The 24,846-nt window shown below is 42.8% G+C and overlaps 1 pseudogene; it reads left to right on the top strand.

Moving 5' to 3' along the window:
* The first annotated feature begins 1,675 nt into the window (after positions 1–1,675).
* On the top strand, positions 1,676–23,087 carry LOC143661169 (non-selective voltage-gated ion channel VDAC1-like; annotated as a pseudogene).
* Positions 23,088–24,846: the final 1,759 nt, after the last annotated feature.

The following is a 24,846-nucleotide window of genomic DNA, read 5'->3' as shown; positions in this document are numbered from 1 at the left end:
GCAAAAAAAAAAGCAACTGATTTTTGCATGTTGATCTTGTTACTCTGCAACTTTGCTGAATTTTTAATATATTTCTTGGTGGATTTTATGGGATCTACATAAAGGATAATGTGATCTTTAATTAAAGAAAACTTTACTTCTTTTCCAATTTGGATGTTTGTCTACTCTTTCTTGCCTCATTGCTCTGGTTAGAACTTACAGTACAATGTTGAATAACAGTAATGAAAGCAGGGATCCTTGTCTTGGTCTGATCTCATGGGGAAAGCTTTCAGACTTTCACCTTTGAGTATGATGTTAGCTGTGGGTTTTTCATATATGCCCTTTATCTTGTTGAGGAAGTTCTCTTCTGTTCCTGCTTTCTGAATTGTCTTCATCATGAAAGGGTGTTGGATTTTGTCAACTGCTTTGTCTTTGACGATTGAGATAGTCAGAAAGATTTTCTCCTTTGTTGTGTTAATGTGGTATATTACATTGTTTGATTTTCTTATGTTGAACCACCCTTGCCTTCCTGAGATAAATTCCACTTGGTAATGGTGTATCATACTTTTAATATGCTGTTGGATTCAGTTTGTGTGGTAGTTAGATTCAGTTGTCAACTTGGCCAGGTGAAGACACCTAGTTCTGTTGCTGTGGACATGAGCCAATGGTACATGAACCTTATCTGTTGCTGATTAATCTGCAGTCTGCTAGGAGGCGGGCCTGTTGCAATGAATGATGTTTGACTTAATTGGCTGGTGCTTAAATGAGAGAGCACAACGTAGCACAGCCCAAGCAGCTCAGCATACCTCGTCTCAGCACTCACAGCCCAGCCCAGGCCTTTGAAGATGCAGAAAGAAATCACCCTGGGGAAAGTTATTGGAACCCAGAGGCCTGGAGAGAAGGCCAACAGAGATCACCCTGTGTCTTCCCTCGTAAGAAAGAACCTCAGTTGAAAGTTAGCTGCCTTTCCTCTGAACAACTAACGAAATAAATCTGCTTCTATTAAAAGCCAATCCATCTCTAGTGTGTTGCATTCCAGCAGCTAGCAAACTAGAACAGTTTGCTAGGATTGGTTGAGGAATTTTGCATCTATCTTCATAAGGGAAATTTGTCTCTAGTGAGAGTTTTGCCCAAAATTAACTATCCAACTGCTTTGGCCCCTGAATGCTTTTAGTTCTGTAGCCATTGTTGTCTCTCTAGGTAGCGAGGCAGAGGTACTAGTGACCCTAAGTAGTCCAAGCTGGACCACCTTTCCAGCTTTACTTCACCCTCTGCAAGCTCTGGTGTATCCATAAAGTTTTACTGTCCTCATGCCATTCATTCAATAAGCATTTATTGAGAAGGTTCCAAGCCCTGGGCTCTACCCTGGGATGCCAAGATGAGAGGCAGTCCCGACCCTAGAGGAGCTGAAGGTCTTGATGGGCACCAGCATATTGCAAGGCACATTGACACATTGGTTGAGGCTGCATGCCATCCACCAGCTCTCATGCTGAGTCCTCTGACCCCAGTCCTTCTCTACGCCACGTTCTTCTCAGCAGGCAGTGCCAGTGAGAGAGGCAGTCTGCTGTAGGGGAAAGAGCAGGGGCTGGGTGTGTACTCTAGCTCTGCCACTCCTTAACTGGGTAACTGTGGGACATTTACTCTGAGCTCTGTTTTCTCAATTATAAACAGGAAATGCTGATCCTATGGTCATAGGATGCTGGGCGCAGGGCAGGGTCCAGTCCATGATGGTGGTGGGCAGGAGCTGCATGCCCCTGAGCCCCTGGAGCCCGACCCCATGGTGTGTTCCAGTAGGACAGCTCTGACCTCTTGCCCACTCACTGCATGTCTTTAGGCTCTGTGTGCATTACATAGCTTCCCCTTAAAGCCCAATACATCTGGGAGTGCCCCTCTGGTGCTCTTGTGGGCCATCCTACACCCAGCAGTGTTTCAGATTCATCTGGTTTGGGTCAGCGGGGAGAGGAGGAACAGGTAGGAGGTATGGGAGAGAGTGTTGGTGGTTCCAATACTGATGGTGTTGAGACCTAGTGTGCCTCCCATTCTCTAGAGAGATCAGAAGCTCTCAAAAGACATTCTAAAAGCCAATATTCCAACTAACATACACAATTAGGAGGAGGTTGTTTAGAAAGGAGGGCATCAAAATCAAACAGATAGAATGGGCATGACTCTTTGGTAATTTACATGCGTTTTGTAAATTTAATTCTGACTCCCTTCTCTCCAACAAAACCCACCCCAGTCCCCACTGGGCCCCTTGCCCTCCCAGAGTGGCACCACCTCCAGGAAGCCAGCCCTGACCTCTGGGAAGGGGGACAGGTCTCCACCCCCTCCTTGGATCATCCTGGGGCCACTGACCTATGTCTAGGCCCCGAGTATCTCTAGGGGAGGCAACTCTCATTCAGGAGTCACTTGTGAGACCCAGAAATGTGCCCGAGGATGGGGGCCTCCTGCCTGGGGCGCGGCCCCCTCCTCTTCCACGCAGTCATTTTCCTGAGGCCGGACTCCACTCTGCATCCCAGCAGGTAGTGTGTGTGCATGTGCGTGCGCACGTGTGATGTGTGCTGGGTCTCCTGCCTGCCTCTCAAAGGCTCTGCCCCTTCAGCATGCCCGTCCCCGTCCCCTAACTCCAGTCTAGGCTGTGACAGGAGACCAGCCTCTCTTCTGAGACTGTCTTGGGGTTCTGCTCAGCAAAGGCCCCCGTTGGGAGGACTGCTCTTTGCAGCCCCCGGAAGGATGGGGAATGGACAGCAGAGGGAAACAGGGAGAAAGCACATAGGAAAGAGCACAGTGATGCAAGTGAAACTGGGAGTTATTACTCTTTTGGTAGATAACAGGGTCCGACAAGTGTCAGGATGGTGGGATGGCCTCAGGCAGGTCGGGTGGGGGACCCGGGGACACCCCTTAGCCCTGTCTTCTCCCCCTCTCCAGCAGGTGTTGGGTCCTCACTGACTGCGGGGCTTCCAGCGAAACTCCCCTGTCCCTGGCTCAGAATTCTAGTCCTTCACATTTGACCTTGAGGTTCCATTGGGTGCATGGGGTTCCCCGCTCCCCTACTCCACTGTGCTCCCCTCTAGGTGCAGGAGGATCATCTCCAGGACCTGAGCGTGGGGCGTGGGATGTAGAAGGTGAAAAAAATATCTGTCATCTAGCAAATACCTCTTGCCTCTTTCTATCCAACACCTCACGGGTGCCGGTGTATTGCCAAGAGAGTAACTTTCTCACTGAATGATAAAAGTTACTTAGTCTTTTGAAGGGTGCTACCCAGAATCACAGATGCTTTAGTTAAGAAAAGAGCTTGCCCTTTTGACAAGTAAACCCCAAATCTCAGCTTCTTAACACAATACAGACCTGCCACCTTATTTTGTGACTCTCGAATATAGTTGTGCCGGGAGGTAGAGGGGTTTGCTCCTTTCAGCTCTGTGCGGACCAGCTTCCTTCTGTCCTGTGGCTCCCCAAGACACAGCTCGAGGCTTCAGCAGAATGGGCAGTTGCAGGGGGCCTGGGTCCATAAGGGGCCACCTTGCTCTGTCCACATTCCGCCGTCCACGTTGCAGTCACCTGGACCCCACCTGAACTGCAAGGGGACATGGAGTCTAGTCATGTGGCCAAGAGGAAGGTAATGAATCAGTGGACACACAACCAGTACCGACAGCACAGATGCAGTAGAAAGAGTGCTGGCTTAACACAGCAAGCAAACTCACCGCCCTCCCCCTGTCTACGTGGGACATGACTCCCAGGGGTGTGGACCTCCCTGGCAACATGGGACAGAAATCCGAGAATGAGCTAGGACTCAGCATCAAGGGATTGAGAACATCTTCTCGACTGAAAGGGGGAAGAGGGAAATGAGACAAAATAAAGTGTCAGTGGCTGAGAGATTTGGAATAGAGTCGAGAGGTTGTCCTGGAGGTTACTCTTACGCATTATATAGATATCCCCTTTTTACAGAATGGCTAGAGGAAAGTGTCTGAAAATGCAGAGCTGTGTCCCAGTAGCCATGTTTCCTAAAGATGGTTGAATAATAATATAGCTTTTGCGATGTGACTGTGTGATTGTGAAAACCTTGTATCTGACACTTCTTTTATCTACGATATGGACAGATAAGTAAAACACATGGATTAAAAATAAATAAATAATAGAGGGAACAAATGTTACAATAAATTGGTTAGAGGGAAATACTGGTGGTCAATGAGAGCGAGGGGTAAGGGGTATGGTATGTATGAGTTTTTTCTTTTTATTTCTTTTTCTGGAGGGATGTAAATGTTCTGAGAAATGATCATGGTAATGAAATACAACTGTGTGATGATTGTGAGCCATTGACTGCACACCAAGTATGGAATGTTCATATGTTAAGAATGTCCGTGTTGGTTAGTTGTATTAATAAAAATTTAAAAAACAAGAAAGAGTGCCATGTCTTGGGTCTTTCACTTGGTGAGTGGGGAGTCGGGGGCCAGCCAGCTCCGCCTGCTGGGTTCTCTTCAGGGCAAGATGAAATCTGGGGTATGTTTTATAATCTCTAGTCACAACTGGACTTGAAGGCATGATTTTAGCAGGTCTCAGGCGGAGAATCACCTTCTTAGAGTAGGGGGTACGTTTTGGAAATACGTTTGAGGACATTTTGGCAGTCACACCAGTGGGGAGGGTGATGGGCATTTGGTGTCCAGAGAAGCCAGATGCACACCATAGACTTTTCCCATGATGTGCAGGTGTCCCTCTGGGCAGCCGTGCAGGTGAATACCTGCCCATAATCAACTTTCTGAGCCTGGTGCAGGTGAATACCTGCTCATAATCAAGTATCTGAGCCTGGAACCAAACTTTTATCTGTCAACGTAAAGTATTTTTCCTTATTAGGTTTTACATGCTCTGAGTTCTGCAGTTTTTAGCCTGGCGACCACCTGAGTCTTCTCTTTTAAATTCCTGGTCGTTGCTACGAGTCATCTTCACTTCTGGCTTATCTTCAGCTGATTGTGGCTCCGCACCAGTCAGGGCAAGTGTTTCAGCGCCTCATTCTCCCAGCTTCTGCAGGGGGACCTGAGCACTGGCAGGTTAAAATACCTGTCAGGTTAAAATACCTGTCAGGTTATTACAGGCATTCCCCACTTCTATATTACAGTTTGGGATCTACCTGGATTTGTTTGGGGATTGCCAGTGTAGGTAGGGTGTACTATCTGTGAACTCCATTACAGGGCAGTGAAAGTGTCATTAGGAATAGATGTTATGGAAAAAGGGTGTTGGGTCTGAGCCTGGTGAGGTCAGCACCATGTGGCCCGCTGCAGTGGGGAGTGGTGACGGGGTCCCGGCACACAGGGGCACTGATCAATGAGCCGTCCAAGGAAGGGATGGACAAAAAGGACGCGTGTAAGTATTAAGATATTGCAATATAGGGCCGCGGTGGCTCAGCGGGCAAAGTGCTTGCCTGCTATGCCGGAGGACCTCGGTTCGATTCCCGGCCCCAGCCCATGTAACAAAAAACGGAAAAACAAAATACAATAAAACAAGAAAATGTTTAAAGATGTTTCCCTTTCTTCCTTCCTTCCTTCCTTCTATCCTTCCTTCCTTCTATCTGTCTTTCCTTAAAAAAAAAAAAAAAAAAAAAAAAAAAGATATTGCAATATGAAAATTTCTAGAACACGAGCTGATTTTAAATCAACCTCTTTGACAACCATGGAAAAATAAAAGCTTATTAATTCAGTGTGGTTTGTTTTCCACTTGGAAATCTCACCCTAACTTCATTCTAAACCAAATCAATCAGTTTAGATGGCTTTTTATAGTCTCCTTGGGGAAAAGCTGCAAATACCAAACTAACCGCCAGAGAAGGGAACCCAAATTGAAACAAATATATCTTGAATAAGTAATGGGTTTTTTTTTTTTTTTTACTTATTTTCAAGTACAGGGTTAATGTTTCAACTCTTACCAATATAAGGACTGAAAGCAGAATCCCTCCTACTCAGAGAAATCAGAGTAGGTGCAAAAGAAGCAAAATCATGTCCTCAGCAATAGAGAAAGGTTATTTCCAAGCTGGGGTCAGGGTTGGGGATGAAGACTTGTTGCTTTGCTCCTCTCCGAGGATGGATTGGCCCATCCGCAGCACGAAGGCAGGTTTCATAGACTCTTCATCTCTGCCACCTCCCCAAGGGCACACATTCATCTTGACCTTGTTTTTTTTCCTCAAATTAATTTTCTCATTTTAGTATTTTTTTTAAATGTTGAAAAAAAACTAAAAAAAAAAAAAAGAGAGAGGAGTAACCACTATTTTCCAAATTACATAAAGAAATGAAAGTCCACTTTTCTGTTCCGTACAATCTCAGACCTTTCTTGTTATGAAGGTTTTATACAGATCATGGAAATAAGACAAGAGGCTGTCTGCCTGGCTGTTTTACATCAGGCTGGGGCGTTCAACTTCTAACAGGCCTGGTCAAAGATTCTTTAATACTCTAGGATAGGGGTCGGCAAACTTTTTCTGCAAACGACCAGAATTTTTAGGCTTTGCCGGCCATACAGTCTCTGGTGCATCTATTCAACTGTGGTGTAAAAGCCTGGGTGTGGCTGTATTCCAAGAAAACTTTAATTAAAAAAAACAAGCAGTAGGGCCACGGTGGCTAAGCGGCAGACTTCTCACCTGCCACGCTGGAGATCTGAGTTCAGTTCCCAGTGCCTGCCCATGTAAAAAAAAAAGAAAAAGAAAAAGAAAAGCAAGCAGAAGGCCAGATTCAGCCCCCAGGCTGTCATTTGGTGACCCATATTTAAGGGAATATTTGATTTATTATATTCCCAGATCCCATAAATGTCAATCAACATTACGTATGAACAATTAAGGAGTTGTAAATGATTTGTATTGGGTAGAGATGCAACAATTTCGATCTAGTAGAAAAGCTGATTTCAATTTGATGGGATTGCACAGAGGACATCAAATATTTTTACATCTAAATTAGCATGATTATTTCAGCATGAATCTCTGTGTTTCAAATACCCTTTAGACAAGCTTTTCTATTCTGCTTGGACTTCTCCTTCTCTCTGCACATACTCAAGGGATGGAAGAAGGAAATGAAGAGCATGGAAGGGGATTTGAGGTTTATACGGAACATCAGTTAAAGATTCAGTCTTTACTGGGATCCGCAGCCAATAGAATATATATCTGAGAAGGAAATCACTGCTTCCTCTTGGCAAACTAAGCTCTATCCCTGCTATCAAACCTGGCAAGCAGAGGCAGACAAGACTCCAGCCTCCTTTCACCTCCTTGGCTGAGTGCCTGTACTTTGTGGTGCTGGACCTGTCAACAAGGCAACAGTGTGAACCTGAGCTGACACTTTCTAGAGTCCTAACTTGGGCAAGTGTCTTCCCCTTTGGGACTCAAAGTTCTTGCGTGAATCACACCTACCTCCTGCTGTTCAGAGAACAGAATCAGGCTCTGCACGTACTCGGTATGTGCCCTGGGTTCTATGCCCGCAGCGCTGCACATGTTTATTGGACACATGCTTTGAGCCAGGTCCTGTGCTTCTATTGATTAACAGGCAGGAGGCCTACCCGGAGGGAACATAGAGTCTTGCAGGTTAGACAAATATAAATTCACGTTGACGTGATGTAGCAGTCTGAATCTGAGTCTGAAACTCAGCCCCACGTTTCTCATTTCCTTCCTTCTGCCTTTCTCAGCCCCAGGGATCTTGCAGTTGCAATTTCTGCATCCCTTAGAACCGGTGCCAGCAAACTGTGGCCTGCAGACCAAATCCAGCTGCTGCCTGATTTTGTGCAGCCAGAAAGCTAAAAAAACCTTTTACATCTGAACTCCAAGTATGCAAAATGTTATCCCCCCAAATGAATTTTGTTCTTGTTGATAGGATTAGTACCAAACTAATCTCATGGCTCAACCTCAGACTTATGCAGAGAGTTTGTGATTGTCCCAGGTACCTGCAGCCCAAGGGTGACGAAGAAACTGGTTGGAGAGCACAGGATGGGCTGCAGCTAGTTGTGAGGGCCACTGAGGGGAGAGCTGCTGGCCCCACCCCACATGCACACAAACCTGGAAAGAGGAACTTTTCCTTCCTCTCGCTTCCACCTTGCAGTGTACCTCCAGCACCCTCTATTGGCAGAGACTGGCATCGAGCCAGCTGACAGGTTATAGGGCCCACCTCCACAAAGTAGGGCAAAGAAGGGCAGAACTGGCCCGAGTGGCAATCATTTGACAGCTGGTACAGGGATATTAATATAGTGTGTTGCAAATAATTTTTTCCAATCTGTTGTTCGCCTTTAGAAAAGTTACTTATACAGGAAAACACAAAATTCAAAATATAATGAAGTGTACTTTTTGAAAAGTTAGCTTCCTCCCACTTCTGTTCCCCCAAGAGCTCAGGTTTTGCCCCTGGCACCCACAGTTGTCAGTGTATTGTTTAGCTTTCTGGAGCTGTTCTAGGCATATATACAATGCTATCTCTTCATTTCTGTTTTACGAACATTTACAATAAAAATTTTCTGTTTAATAAAAATTCTAAATATTTCTGCAACTACCACCATTATTTTTCTTCTTTTATGGCCACTGGCTACTGTGTCTCATTTAGGATGGCCCTCCATGCTCCAAAATTAAAAACAGTTGCTGGAGAGTGATACCACTAAGGTGGCAGAGTGAGACACTCCCAGTTCCATTTCCCCACAGGATTTTTTTTGGTTGCATGGTCCAGGAATCAAACCCGGGTCTCCCTCATGCAAGGCGAGCATTCTACCATTGAACCATCCATACGCCCTTCCCCACAGAATTTTTGAACAAGCCAAAACTGGCATGACCATCTTTCTCACAGATGGAGAAAACAGTTAAAGGGTTTGTGATGGTTAGGTTTTGGTGTCAACTTCACCAAGTGATGGTCTGGGCCTGACCTTTGCTTCAAGGACATTTCGTGGCTGATTGATAAAATGAAAAGCTGGTGTATTAAATCATGCCAGTTAACTGTATCTGTGGCTGATTACATCTGTGATCAACTAAGGCAAGACTCCCACAATAAGATAATCTAATTAGTTGAATACTTTTTAAGTGAGAAGAGAGACTTTTGGCTGCTTCTCCAGCCAGCGAGCCTCTCCTGTGGAGTTTGTCCAGACCTGCATCGGAGCTGCCAGCTTCACAGCCTGCCCTGCAGATTTTGGACTCTTCCATTTCCATGGTTGTGTGAGACACTTTTATAAATCTCATGATTATGGATATCTCCTGTTGGTTCTGTTTCCCTAGAGAACCCTGACTAATACAGGGTTGTACCAACTGGGAGAGTTCCTAATCAAGAGAAAAGTAACTTAGAAAATGTAGGAAAACCTGCTGGCACTTTTGCAGGCTTCTCTTCATCCCCACCCCTGCCTCAGTGCCAATCAGAGCTCGCAGTGTACGTGTCTGGTTTCAGTTCCAAAGGGAGCAGAGTAACCCCCATGCATACACTGGGGCAAATGCATGGATGTACCAATATGTTTGGTGCAGCCTGAAGAATTGAATCAGGTTGCTCATCAGTGTCTGGCTGATCTCAAAACTTTCTCAGGAAGTAGAAGCAGCTCACAGGATAGCTAAAATGACAAAACTTTCAAACTTCAGCTGCCTGGTGCAAGGAATTACAGGCTTTAACACAAAAGAATACCCCAATGGGAGAATAAACGGAAAATTTCCTGAGTAAGGAAGGGCATTTGGAATTTCTATGTGAATGGGGGAATTTATAAAAAAGACAAGAGAGTATCCTCCACTTTTCCTGTGGGCTCTTTGTTAGGCTCATTGTAAGGCTGGTCAAGCTCTGTAGAAAAGCACTTGCACAGAGACGATCTGTACAAAGACTAGGAAAAGTGTTGTTCTTTCATTTTTGTCTTTTTTCTTCATGTTCTTCCTCTTTTTCTTTTATTACCACAAGGTATTCATGGAAATGTCTATAATATCACTAGCTGTGCATAAGCTTAAGAAACACATACTTCAGTCACTATGTTACAGAGAAAATGCATTCATATATTAAAATGCCCAGTGTGCAACAAAAATTCCAAGGTATATGGAGACAAAAAAACAGGAAATGAAGGCCCATTGAAAGGAAAAAATATTACATCAGAAACCATTAATGAGGAAGCAAAAACTACGGACAGACCAGACAAACTTTTAAAAAGTTTTCTTAAATATGCCTAAAGAGCTTGTGCTGGTTTGAAGCTATTATATACTTCATAATAATTAAATGTGCTTTAATTCTCATTCAGTATTGCTAGATAGGATCTTTTTGATTGTTTCCATGGAAATGTGACCTACCCATTTGTGGGTTGTAAAATTTGATTAGATGGTTTCCATGGAGATGTGTCTCTTTCCATTCAAGGTGGGGTTGCTTACCCAAGCCCTTTAAGAAGGAACCATTTTGGAAAAACTCAGTGCCAACAGAGCCCATACAGCCAAAGACCTTTGGAGATGCAGAAGGAAAATGTCTCTGGGGAAGCCTTATGAAATGAGGAGAGAAAGCTAACAGATGTTGCCATGTGCCCTCCCAGCTGAGAGAGAACCACCCAAAGTCATCGGCCTCCTGTATCTTTCCCCGAATGCCTTAGTTTGGACATTTTTATAGCCTTTCCTTAATTTGGACATTTTCATGGCCTTAGTTAGAATTATAAACTTGCAACTTAATAAATTGCCTTTTTAAAAGCCATTCCATTTTTGGTATATTGCATCTGGCAGCTTACAGACTTAAACAGAGTTAAAGAAGAACATATACAAAGAAATAAAAGAAATCAGGAAAACAGTATATTAATCACACAATATATCAACTGTTGGTTCTGTTTCCCTGGAGAATCTTGAATAATACAGAACCTGAGAAACCTGTGGGACACCACAAGCATACAAATATGCACATTATGGAAGTCCCAGAAGGCAAGAAAGAGAGAAAGATGTAGAAAGAATATTCAAAGAAACGATGGCTGAGAATTTTCCAAACAGAAAAAAACACATTAATATATACATCCAAGAAACTCAACAAATTGCAAATAGGATAAACTCAAGAGAGCCACTCTAAGTGAATGAAACAGTCACATACTAAAGACAAAGGGAGATTCCTGAAACCCTCAAGAGAAAAACAGCATGTCATGTACAAAGAAGCCTCAGTAAGACCCAGTGCCAGTTTATCATGGAAAAGCATGGAGGAAAGAAGGCAATGGAATGATATTACATATTTAAAATGCTGAAAAAAAGCACCAACAAAAAATTGTGTATCTAATGAAACTGTTTCAAAAATGGAGGTGAGAGTAACACATTAATTCCTAGATAAATAAAGCTGAAGGAGTTCATAATTATTAGACTGACACTGCAAGCAATGCTAAAGAGAGTTCTTCAGACAGAAAGGAAAGGACGCCAGATAGTAAATTGACACAGCATGAAGAAATAAATATCTCTGGTGAAGGAAAAGGTAAATACAAATGCAAGTACTACTGTATTTTTAGTTTGTAACTCCACATTTTACTTCTTATGTGATCTAAAGTGCAAATGCATAAAAAGTAATGATAAATCTATGAAGAAACACATGTATAAATTTGTAATCTGTGATGAATGACATAAAGGAAGGGGATGAAGGGCTTTGGGAACATAGTACATGTATGCTATTGAAGTTAAGTTGGTATCAAATCAAACATAGATCATCATAGATTTAGGGATGTTAAATTTCAGCCCCATGGTAACCGCTAAGAAAATATCTAAAATATGTATACAGAAGAAATGAGAAGTGATTCTACACGATTCACTACAAAAGATCAAAAGTACAAAAGTAGGGAGTAATAGAATAGAGGGACAAAAAAAAAAATGTAGAAGACTTGCACAAACCAAATAGCAAAATGGGAGAAAGAAAATCCTGCATTATCAGTAGTTATTTTACATGTAAATGGATTGAACTTTACAGTCAAAAGGCAGAGATTGGAAGAATGGAAATATCTTGAGATGAATGAAAATGAAAATAAAACATACATATGGGATGCAAAAAAGGCATGCTGAAAAGAAAATTTATAGTTATAAATGCTTACATTGAAAAGGAAGACTGGGTGCGCGGGTGGTTCGGTGGTAGAATGCTTGCCTTTCGTTCAGGGGACCGGGTTCAATTCTCGGACCATGCACCTCACCCTCCTTCCCCCACCCCCCAAAAAAGGAAGGAGAATCTCAAGTCAGTAATCTAACATCACACCTGGAGGAATTAGAAAAAGAGGAGCAAACTAAACCCAATTTGAACAGAAGGAAAGGAATAATAAAGATTAGAGTGGCGATAAATGATATAGAAAATAGAAAAAGGATAGAGAGAATCAATAAACCAGAGACTGGTTCTTTGAAAAAAAATCAATAAAATGAAAAAAACCTTTCAGCAAATTGACAAAGAAAAAGAGAGAGAATGAAAATAACTAAAATCAGAAATGAAAGAGAGAGGCATTACTTCTGACCTTACAAAAATAAAAATGACTATAAGAAGATACTATGGACAACAGAACATAAATAAACTAAATAGCTTATATGAAATGGAAAAATTCCTAGAAACATGTCAATTACCTAAACTGACTCAAGAAATAGGTCTCAATGGGCCCAAAACAAATAAAGAGATTAACTAAGTAATCAAAAACCTCCCAACAAAGAAAATCCCAAGGCTACATGGCTTTACTGGTGAATTTTACCAAACATTCCAGGAAGAATTAACATCAAATCTTACTAAAACTCTTTCAAAAAATTGAAAAGGAGTGAACACTTCCTAACTCATCTTATGAAAGCAGCATCACCCTAATACCAAAGCTAGATAAAGATATCACAAGAAAAGAAAATTATAGACTAATATCCCTTATGAATATAAATGCAAAAATCCTACCAAAAATATTAGCAAACTGAATCCAACAGCACATTAAAAGGACTATAAAACATGACCAAGTGGAGCTATCCCAAGAAGACAAGTGTGGTTAAATATAAGAAAATCAATGTGATACACCACATTATTAGAATGAAGGCAAAAACTACATGATCCTCTCAATTGATACAGAAAAGGTATTTGACAAAATCCTGTATGATTTATTGATAAAAACACTCAGAAACCAAAGGAAAAAAAACCACACAGAAACCTGGAAATAGAAGGGAACTTCTTCATCTTGAGTGTTGTAGTTTCCTAGCTACTAATACAAGCAATTCTCATTGGCTTAAACAGGAATTGATTGGCTCAAGGCTTTGGACTAGGAGAAGTCCAAAATCAAGGCATCGATGAGGCGATGATTTTTCTGAAGACTGTGACATTCAGGGGCTGTCTGCTGGCAATCCTTGGTTTTGACTTTTCCATCATGTGGCAAAGGACATTTCTACAAGGATATACAAATGACCAATAAGCCCATGAAAAGTTTCTCGACATCATTCATTCATCATCAGGGAAATGCAAATCAAAACCATGAGATATCATTTCATAGCCACTAGATTTAGCATGGATGTGATACGTTATTGGTGGGAATGTAAAATGGTACAGCTGCTGTGGAAAAACAGTTTGGCATTTCCTGAGAAAGTTAAACATGGAATTACCAGGTGATGTGGCAATCGTATTTGTGTATATTCAAAAGAATTGAAAGCAAGGGCTATAACAGATATTTACACAATGATGTTCTTAGTGGCATTATTTACAGTAGTCAAAATGTGGGAGAAATCTGAAATCCATCCATGGATTAATAGATAAACAAAATGTGGTATATATGTACTGTGGAATATTATTCGGCCATGAAAAGGAATGATGTTCTAACACATGCTACAACATGGGTGAGTCTTGAAGATTCATGTTTGTGGAGGGCCAGGAGCAATCAATCAGGACCAAGCAGGGAAAGTCCCCACAACATTGGGGCGGAATGTCCCCAAGAGTTAAACAATAACCAAGGTTAGGGAACCGAGGGAATGGGATGTGTTTTGGCAACAGCTAACGGCATTTTCTTGCTTCTATGATTACGCTTGCTTGCTAGCAGCTGCAAGACCACAACATGATTTTAGCCTTTATAAGCACACCTTGAAAACCTCTGGGGCTGCTCTCTGAATCTTCCTTCTTGGAAGTTTCTGAGACAGTCGCCAGCCGGCTAATAAAGACTCCAAATTGGCTTGCAGTTTTGAATTGTGTGGTCTCTCTTTCGGTGTGCCTCACAACATGATGAGTGAAATCAGACAGAAAAGGACTAATATTGAGGGACCACACTGAAATGAAATAATCAGAATATGCAAATTCATAGAGACAGAAATTAGAATATAGTTTACCTGGAGGAGAGTTGGGGTTAGGGAATGGTGAGTTAATGTTTAATGGGTACAGAGTTTCTATTTGAGGTGATAGAAAAGTTTTGGTAATGGATGGTGATGAGGGTATCACAACATGGTGAATATAATCAATACCACTGTGTTATATACTTGATAGTGGTTAAAATGGGAAATGTATGTTGTGTATATATATATACATATGCATATATAACCACACACACACACAAAAAAAACTATTTTCCTCTAATACTTTTATACTTTAGCTTTTACATTTACATCTTTAAGACATCTAGCTTTTATGTTTGGACAAAGTATGAGGTGGTGACACAACTTTATTTTCTTCCAAAAGAGGGTGGTCATTGAACTGCCTCAAAGTCATTGAATCCAAGCTTCCAACTGATTGAAAATTTAATATTACGGCCCCAAACCCCAATGTGTCAGTAAGCACTGCCAAGACTAGCTTCATCCCACAAGTCCCTCTCCTGTGTGCTTTCCTTGCCAGTTTCTCTCTTTCTATGGGCCTGTCTTTTCCCTTTTGTGGTGTCACCATTTGGTTGCCCCTTCTGCATTTAAGCTTCTCGGCCCTGGCAGAATCCACCTTTGCCTTTTTCCTCTCGCTGCTCTTGTTCTCTCTGTGGGCATCTCTGCTCACGTGTTGCTTTCTCGTCTGCACCTTTTCCTCCGGGTATCTTCCCTCCTCCTGCCTGTGACTCTTCCTTTGGCAACTGTGTTTATGGTCCATGTGGTTCTCCCAGGAGAGGCGACTGGAATCTTCTCTGGGTTATGCTATGTAGGGCCCAGAGTTTTTTCCTTGCACAATTGGGCTTGGAAGCCAAGGGTATTCGAAGAAATCATCCTGTTTCCTCTGACAGTGGCTTAGAGATCCTTGTCTTTGTCTGGATGTTGGAATTCTGGACCAGGGAGGAAACTGGCTTTCCACTGTTTTCAGCCTTTTATAGGAACTGGGAAGCTTGTGGAACCTTCTGAAGGAGAGTCTCTGCTCCAGCATTAGCATGTGGGACCCGGTGTGGCCTCTTTCTCTGTACAGAGAGACTTCTGTCACCTTCCTAAAGCAAATCTTTGGTCGTAATCCTCAGGCTTTCTGTTTTCTAATACAATCCTCAAGCTCATGTTGAAAAGAGTCATATGGTTTAGAATTTTCCATTATTTCCGTGAATGGTTCTCTGCTGGGGAAGATAAAGAAACATTTTAAATTAAATGTATTAGTTTGCAATGAATGTATCCTTTGTCCTAAGGTAAAAAAAGAGCAGGCTCTCAAATTTCTAGCAAAGATTTTATGTTTACATACTATGAATAGATGTTGAAAATGCATGTTTTTGACATAGATTGAGAATCCTAAAATATAATGAAGAAAATGAGTCTTTTAACACTGAGATTTGAGGATCTATAAATATATAATAAATGTAACATGCATATACAACGCACACACACATATAATTTATTACTGATTCTTTTTAGGTTTGAAGATTATGGAATAATTTTAAGCCTTATCACTTAACTGTACTTACTGATTTTTCACCTAAGTACTATTACTTGTTTAATAAAAATAAGAAAACCAAGTCATTTTAAGAAAACAAAAAGATAACATCAAGGAAGTAAATTAAACTAAAGTCATTCAGAAGTTCTATAAAATCGGATCATCAAATATTGTCCTAGGCTGGCATGAAAGAACGGAGCAAGAACTTAAAGGAACTGGCCCATATGGTGCAATTTATTGTGTTAAAATCTGGAACTATCATTATTCCTTTTCCACAAATGAGGAAACTATCACAGAGTTAAAGTCTTTAGGTCACCCAGCCAGGAAGTGGAGGAGTCGGGATTTGAACCCGGGTTGTCTACATGACACTCTCCATGTCTCAGGCCACCTTTCTTCTCCAGTAGTGGAACCACCTTTGTAGGTCCTCGGAGGATTAAAAAAAAAACGATAGCAAATGAAGGGCTTGGAACAGTGATAGGTCAACAGCGAGTGGCCAGTGACTGGCGGCTATTAAGTGCTGCTACGGTGGTCTATTCTGAGAACCTGCCTCCATTTTACTTAGTGAATTGGTCTTTATTCGGTTTTTTTTTTTCATTAAATCAAAGAGACAGCTAAGATGAATAGCATTCCCAAGTTCAGACTGATGGGCAGGTGAGGTATTGGTATGGAGTACTCTGTACTGAAAATAAGAAACCAATTGTAGCAGCAATAAACACCCTCTAGAAGTGCCGACGGGGCTGACAGTCTTGGGTCTGTTGCTGCAGGATTTTATCTGCACGCTAACCCACAAGTGCGAGGTCAGATTCTACATTCCGGCTTGCCATTCGGGTTTTCTTCCCAAACAACACGCTCTAGTCATTTTCTCTGTCACTGAGTAGTGCATCCACTTGGTGGGTGAGATTGGCTTTGGGTCATGATTTTTATTTCAACCCAACCTGCAAATTTTGGCTGTTTCTAGTTGCTGGGGCTGGCTAGCAAAGCAGCAGGGGACGGTTTTGCAGGCCGGTGGGCTCAGGGCTGCTGCTAGGGCTTGCAGGCCCAGGCCGGGCTCTTAGGAGATCTGGCCGGCCTGCTGTGAGGGGACCCACCCCATCGGATAAGGACAGCACAGGAGAGAAGACTGCAGGGCCAGAGGAGGAGTTCAGGTTTTGGCGGGGTGGCAGGGAGGGTTACAATTAATTCTGGATTTGGATGGGTGAAACAGAAGCTTGGAGAGGTCTCCGGACTAGAGTGAAAATGGAGACAGGGATGAGATTTACTAGGACGGATTGATGCTAAAAGCCCAGCCTAAGAGGGCTTTTTATGTGCCCTCTTGTGTAATAAAAATAAGAAAACAAGAAGGGAACATTGAGCAACTAAACTAAACTAAAATCACCAATGCTGAAAATGTGTATTTTTGACAAGGATGGTGGAGAGAAAGGTGCCAGTGAGCCAAGCCAGGGCACCTCTCACCTGGGAGGACACCCCCTGGGGGGGGCGGTGAAGGCAGGGTGGGTTTGAATGTCCTCTCCTGGTCTGAGTGCTTTGGGGCCACGACTCTGGGCAGAGGTGGATTTGGAGTCAGGCCAGTAGTCCCTTACTCACGTGTTGCCTTATCCTCTCTGTGCCTCAGTTTCCCTGTGGTGTGTGGCTCACACTGGCTCCTGCACAGATATGGCCTGCCCAGCTCACAGCAACTGTTGGCTGAGCACAGCCTCTGGGCCAGGTACTGTGCTTGGCTTTAGGCCCATTTGACGAACTAAACAGAATAGTCTCTGCCCTGTGGGAGTTCACAGGCTGGTGTGAAAGCCAAACAGACAACAAAGCTCAGAGAAGGCAAAGCAGGAAGGCCAGTGCTAACAAGGAGATGGCTGAGAGCTGGGAGGACCCTGGGTGTTGCCCTGAGAGGGGGAAAGGGCAGGACCCGGGGAAAATGGGGGGGATGGACAGTGACTTCCTGCTTCTTTCTCCCCCTGCTCTGAAGGCCCTGCCTAAACCAGGCTCAGATACACACAAAAATGTGTGCATCACCCGTGGAATTTACCCACCCCCTCCATCCTGGCTGCTGTCAGCTGCCCTCCCCTGCACTGCCCATGGGCTTCTTTGTGGTCTTCCTTCATGCAATTTGACTTTCTCCGGGAAGCAGGCAGAGGGATCTTTTAAAAGTCCCGGTGCCCCCTATATTTTTCAGCCCCTCTCTGAAAGCGGTGTCCACCCGGCCGTGAAAACTTGTAACTGAGAAATCAGGATTTAAGGGATGATTTTGATTACTGAATCATTATATAGATATTCCTTTTTGCTTGCTGGTGTGTTGACAGAGGAAATTCCTGAAACCTCTAAATTGTAATCCAGCTGCCTTGCTCTCTGATAGTGATTGTATGGCCCTTATCTTCTGCCCCCTGTGATTGTAAAAAATCTTGTGTCTAACCTTCAATTGTGCCCAGTTATCGAGCTTTTCAACTTGAGAGTCTTGTAATCACTAATGACAGCCCCTAATATTTATTATTGAGGGGTCTTGAGTCAGCCCAGAACTAACCCACTCCAAGTCCAAAGTTATCCTGATAACTGAGATTGGCTCTAACCAAAGTGGGCCGGCCTGACCTGTGCAGTAACTCAGACTTTAACCTGCAAATCACCTATACCTCATTCCTCTATTTTCTCACATATGGTCTGTGACTAAGCATGCAACCAATCTGCGCATGCTCAATAATTAGTTCACCTCTAAGTACGTTTTCTGTGGCCACTGGGCTCATTATCCTCAATCTTGCCCATCTTTTTCTCTAATAAAATCATCAGAATTACGGCAGTTTGGGGAGGCAGATTTTGGGCCACTAGGCTATCTGCTCCCTTTCTCCATGCCTAGTAATAAACTCTTTCTCTCTTTGAAACCCGGTATCTCAGGAATTGGTTATTAACCACATTGGGCAAAAGAATCCATGACTTTGTCCCGTAACACCTTGAGTCAGGCACTCTTGCACCCCAACCCTAATTCCCGCCCTCCTTTCCAGAAATCTCCTACAGTTCCCTGCCTATCTGTCCCATCGCCTGCCCTGACTTTGTTTTCTCAGCTGGGTTGCTCTATGTTAAGACAAACATGAATATAATAAAGAGTAGCAAGCCAAATTTGCAAATAATGTCCTGGGAACATTCCCAGAACTGGGAAGGCCCTGTCCTCTCTCTTCTGGGAAATTTGGGGAATTCACTCTTCCTACAGACATCTGACTCTCCTCTTCTCACACCTCACAGGCAAGGCCACCAGAAATCCCACCAGCTCTACTTTCAAAATGCCTCTGCAGCCAGATGACCAATGAGAAACCATTGGTCTCTTAACTCTTTTCTCTGAGGCTATTTCCAAACAACAGCTCAAATAATCCTTTTAACAGAAAAAGAACATAGTCCCAGATAGTATCATCCCTCTGCTCAAAACCCATCAGAGGTTTCCTCCCTCATTTAGAAGAAAGCCTAAATCTCCCCCAATCCTACAGACACTAGTGGTCTTCCCTCTGTCCTCAGGTCATGATTTCTCCCTTGCAACCTTTTTTCCCTCACTCTTTCCTTCCGAACACACTGACTTTCCCTCACTCTTTCCTTCCGAACACACTGACTTCCCAGGCCACACTCTGGTTTTAGAGCCTATGCAGTTCTCTCCTAAACCTGGAAAGCTCTTCACCTATTTATCCCCACCAGGACTCCTACCCCTGTTTCACCTTTGTTGGAATGTCCCCTTCTCAGAGTTTCCAAATACCGTCTCCAACCCCTTGGACCCCCATGCCCCTTCTCTGCTTTACTTTTCTCTGTGGTACTTACTGTCACTTAACACAGCCCTTCTTGTGCAGGAATCACCTGGGATATTGCTAAACTGCAAACTCATATTCCGTGGGTCTGAGATGCTGTATTTGTAAAGAATTCCCAAGTGATGCCCTGGCTGCTGGCCCAAGAGTCCCACTCTTAAGTAGTAAGGATATAACGTACTATTTAACTTTGAAATATGGTCTATTTTCTACCTTTCCAAATTTGAAGCACATCAGGAGAAGGGCTTTCTAATTCATTGCTGTTACCGCATCATAGCAAATTGTGCTTGGCATAAAGTGGATGCTTAATAAATACTTGCCAAACGTATGAGGGAAGAAAGGTCCTGGCATCTCCGGACACCTCACCTCTGCGTATTCGGGTCCCCTAGGAATCCCAAATTCATGGGGTCCCTCCAGCCTCAGCTGTATTTTCCTCCCAGGCTCTTTGTCTCAGCACCTCAGACATCTTCCCTCACAACTAATACTCCAAATGTCCCTAAACATCAGCGCGAAGGAGAATCACATTCGCCCCTTACCTGGAGTCACCACCAATGTACTAGTTTACTGAAATAAATGTCCACACACACATGGAACCCTCACCTCAAGTCTACAGGTCTTTGGAGTTGTGTAAGTAGAAGTCCTGAGGGCCCCACAGAGAGCCCAAGTCCAAGTGGGGCCTGGTTGGAATCGCCAGAGAAAGTAAGGAGCCCTGGTGCCGGGCAGAAGTTTTACACTGAACTCTTGTAGAAGAATCCCATCTTCCTGGATGCTCAGACTTATACTCCAAAGCAGAGGAAGCTACGCCCCTTCCATTGTCTCACCTCCTCATCCCATAGCTCCAAGCTCACAGGGGAAACAAATCCAATCACCTACTTTCCAGAAAGTCCAACTCCATCACTTCAAAACTCAATCAGTCTATAACCGAATCATTATCACTATATACAAATTCTATCACCTTGAAACTCTATTAGCCTATTACCTAATCAACATTATTATAACCTGTCTGGAGAGTTTATTTGGGAAAAAAAATTTTAAATGAAATGTACAACTCTTAAATTGTGAACTATAGCATGTATATAGAAAATGTGCACAAAACAGAAATCTATAATGCTGTGAGATTGTCAAGATGTCCCCCAGGCCACCATTTGGCTCATAAATAGAACATCGTCCACCCCAGAAGTCCACTTCCTTCCTCTTCTAATTCTAACTTCCGGCTTCTCTCCAATGAGTTTAACTTTTGTGGGAACCTCATCTCTAAGTTTTCTGTATAAATCTTGAAACATTATAATTTTGTTTTCTCCAGTTTTTTTTTAATTTGTTTGAACCATATATAGAGTCATACAGCATACACTTTTCAATGTGCTTGTGAATTTTGCCACCATATATTCATTTTTAGGGCTGTGTAGAATTCATATTCCATTCTATGACTATAAGCACACATGCAACACACCCCACCATTATCACAGGTTACTTCTCCACTCAGGACTACTGTGCAGGTTTGAAACAGTATGTACCCCAGAAAAGCCATGTTAGTTTTCCTAATGTAATCTTGTGGGGGCAGACCTATTTCTTAAGATAGGACCTTTTGATTAGGGGGTTTCCATGGAGATGTATCTCTACCCATTCAAGGTGGGTCTTAATCTGCTTATTGGAGTCCCTTAAGGGGAAACCATTTTGAAAAAGCTCAGAGCCGACACAGACAGATACATCTGGAGATGCAAAAAGAAAATGCCCCCAGGGGAAGCTGTTTGATACCAGAAGCCAAAAGACCAGCAGACACTTCACACGCCTTCACAGCTGACAGGGGTGTTCCAGAGGCCATAGGCCTTTCTTGATTCAAGTTTTTGTCTCTGGATGCCTTAGTTTGGACATTTTTATGGCCTTAGAACTGTAAACTTTTAACTTAATAAACCCCCTTATAAAAGCCAACCCATTTCTGGTATATTGCATTCTGGCAGCATTAGCAAACTAAACTAAACACTGTAATTATCTTTATTCTGAGGCCATTTTAAACAACTCTGACATTCATATTCTTGTGTACAGTTCCTGATTTACACAAGGCTGTGTGCCCAGAAGTGGAATTTCTGTGCCAGCTTGAATCGTCTATTCAGCTTTACCATGCCCGGTAATGTCACAGGTTTTCCCTAAGAAGTTCTACCTTTTGGAATCCTCCCCCAGCATTGCTTTGAATGCATCATATTCTTGACATTTTTCTGCTTACCTTTCCTTGTATCTCTTGATCATTTGGGTTTTCTCTTTTGTGAAGTGCTAGTTGAGATCTCTTAAACATCTTTCTGTGAGATTGTTGGCATTTTTTTTATCTATGCTCTACAAATGAGCTAGCTCTGTGTGCCATGGCGATCTTCTCCCTCTCCTTGCCTTGCATTTTCATTTTCTTGGCTGTATCTTTTGATAAAGTTTCTTGTACAAGCTTGAGGTAGGTGTTCTATTTCATTTTTGTCCCCATTAGATACTATGTTTTCCCAACCTGTTTATTGGAAAGTCTCTTTTCTTCGCTGCTCTGCTGTGCTTCCTTGGTTATAAATCAGACGTCCACGAGTCCAAGGTTCTGCTTCTATGGTCTCTCCTGCTGTTTATTTTGGCACCAGTAACACTCCTAATTATGATGGATCTACAATAGCTTTCTATATGCTAAAGCAAGTCCTCTCTTTGTTTTCCTTACTCAAATACATCTTGATTATTCTTGGCATTTTGTTTTCTGTACACACACACACAAAGCTTGTCAATTTCCAATAACCTTAGCACCACAGCCCCCACTGTAGCCTGCTGAGCCCACTGCTACCATCTCTGAGCAGAAAATGGTTGACCTCCTACATGTGTTGATCTTGGAACATCTGCCAGGGATGTTTTCACCAAGGGCTATGGATTTGGCTTAATAAAACTTGATTTGAAAGCTAAATCTGAGAATGGATTGAAATTTACAAGCTCTAGGCTCAGCCAAAGTGATGGGCAATCTGGAAACCAAGTACAGATGGACCGAATATGGTCTGACATTTGCAGAGAGATGGAACACTAACAACACACTAGGCACATGGACCAGAGCTGACCTTTGATTCATCCTTATCACCTAACAGTAGGAAAGGAAAATACTGAAATCAAGACAGGGTACAAATGGGAGCACATCAGCCTGGGCTGCAACACGGATTTTGAGAGTGCCAGGCCTTCAATCCAGGGTGCTTTGTTGCTGGGTTTGAGGGCTGGCTGCCTGGCTACCAGATGAATTTTGAGGCTGCAAAGTTCCAAGTGACACAGAGCAATTTTGCAGCTGGCTACAAGACTGATGAATTCCAGCTTCACACAAATGTGAATGAGGGGACAGAATTTGGTGGCTCCATTTACCATAAGGAGAACAAGAAGTTGGAGACTGCTATCAGCCTTGCCTGAACAGCAGGAAATAAGAACACTCGTTTTGGAATAGCAGCCAAATATCAGATCGACCCTGAAGCATGCTTCTTGGCTAAAGTGAACAATTCCAGCCTGATAGGTTTAGGACACACTCATAAAGCCAGTTATCAAACTGATGCTGTCAGCTCTGTTGGACGGCGAGAATGCCAGTGCTGGTGGCCACAGGCTTGGTCTAGAACTGGAATTTCAAGCGTAAATGAATACTGTACAATCATTTAATTTTAAAATATTTTGCAGCATAGCTACCTTCAGAATTTAGGGTACCTTTTAACGTATGTCTGGGATGCAAGTGTTGCTAAATAGCATGCTAGACCTTCAGATTTAAAGATAATTCAGCTTTAAATTGTTACTCTTTCAGAGGTAAAGAAGAAATTTAATTCTAAAAAAAGTCCTGTAAGCTGTAGATGTTGAGGGGAACTTAGCGGTCCCTCTAGAGATGTTAGGTTTCTTTTTATCTAGAACTGGCTATAAGTGGAAGTTATAATGTGTAGGCACCTTGCAAATTCCTATTGAATAAATGAATGAAATTGTGATTCCCTGAGAGTTGAACCTAGGTTTCCTAACTCCACTTGTGGAGAGGTTCATTGCTTACTGGTGTGTGCAGACTCATCTTCAACGACTTTTAAAGGTAGATCTTCATGACCTGTTTCCACCCCAGTCCATTACCTCTTTTGCACTAGTCTGCAGGGCATGGTAGCTGTTTCTTTCATGCCATTTTGGGGTGGAGAGGGTGGATGTGATAAAGCCAATAAATTCAGGACTCAATTCCCTCTCATGCTGTGGTTGTGCTCTTGCACTACTACTAAATAGCTTCCAGGAGTTCCACCTGCAAGCTGGGAAGAGTCCCTATGACTGTAATGGTGACAACACTTGGAATCTAAACTGGACTTGCATTCTCACCACTCTACTTTTTAGCAGTTTAATAGATACATTTTAGAGTTTTCCATTTTGTGTGGAATTAGATCACCCCTTTCAAATGCTATAATTAACACCATTTAAAATAAAACTTGAATAAAATATTGAGACCTAAAAAAAAAGTTTCCAATAATATTGAGATTTTGCTTGGGACTGCCCTAACTCTATAGGTCAATTTAAGGCAAATTGGTATCTTTGCAATCCTGCGCTTCCCAATATATGGACATGGTTCATGGCTCCATTTACTTGAATATTCTTTATTGTTTTGTGTTATCTGGGGACAGACTTTGTCTGCCAACTCTCTCCTAGGTATGGACTCACAAAAGCCCAGAAGTTTTTAGCCGTGGATCCAACTCCACATGTGAAGCCTGTGAAACTGGTGTGTTTACTTACTTGCTTATGTCAAGTTTCAAGAAACAGGATTTCATTAAAAGAATTTTTAAAATGTGAAGAAATTTCATAGAAAAAAAAGAAGGTGGGAGAAATAAAATGAGCACCCCCAGCCTTTGGGTGCTCGCTGCCCGAGTTCGCCTTGAGGTGCCCATCTTCCAGGCTCTGCCCCACGGGGTTTCACCCTTTCTCATGGTTTCCCAAATATTGGGCTCTGGTTATTTGATATTCAGATTCCACTAACATTTATAGCATGGTTCTGGCACATTTAATCTTCAAGTAACCTCCTCAGGATGGATTTTCTTTTAACCCCATATTGACAGTGAAGGAAATTAAGGTTTGAAGAGGTTACATGACCTGTCCCCTGCAGTACATGGGCATAAGGGCAGATGCTGAACCTGTCTTCTGCTTCTGAGGTCACTGCTTGCTTTCACCTGCTTTCCTCCCCTGTGTGGCATTGATATCCCCCTGCCAGTCTGTAAGTTCTCGGGCTGGTGCTGGTTAGGGCTTATCAGGGTGAAGGGAACAGGGGAGGCCATGGAGATGCTTCTCCAGTGTGTTTCTAAGGTTTAGATGTTGACACCTATAAGGAAGGGGTATTCTGGCTGTGACAGGATGGGCTCTGCTCCACTTGAACTCCCGCAAGCTCC

Source organism: Tamandua tetradactyla, chromosome 17 (assembly GCF_023851605.1).
Source record: "Tamandua tetradactyla isolate mTamTet1 chromosome 17, mTamTet1.pri, whole genome shotgun sequence".
NCBI lineage: Eukaryota > Metazoa > Chordata > Mammalia > Pilosa > Myrmecophagidae > Tamandua > Tamandua tetradactyla.
Note: the sequence above shows the minus strand (reverse complement) of the source record. Positions and strands in the feature narration are given on the sequence as shown.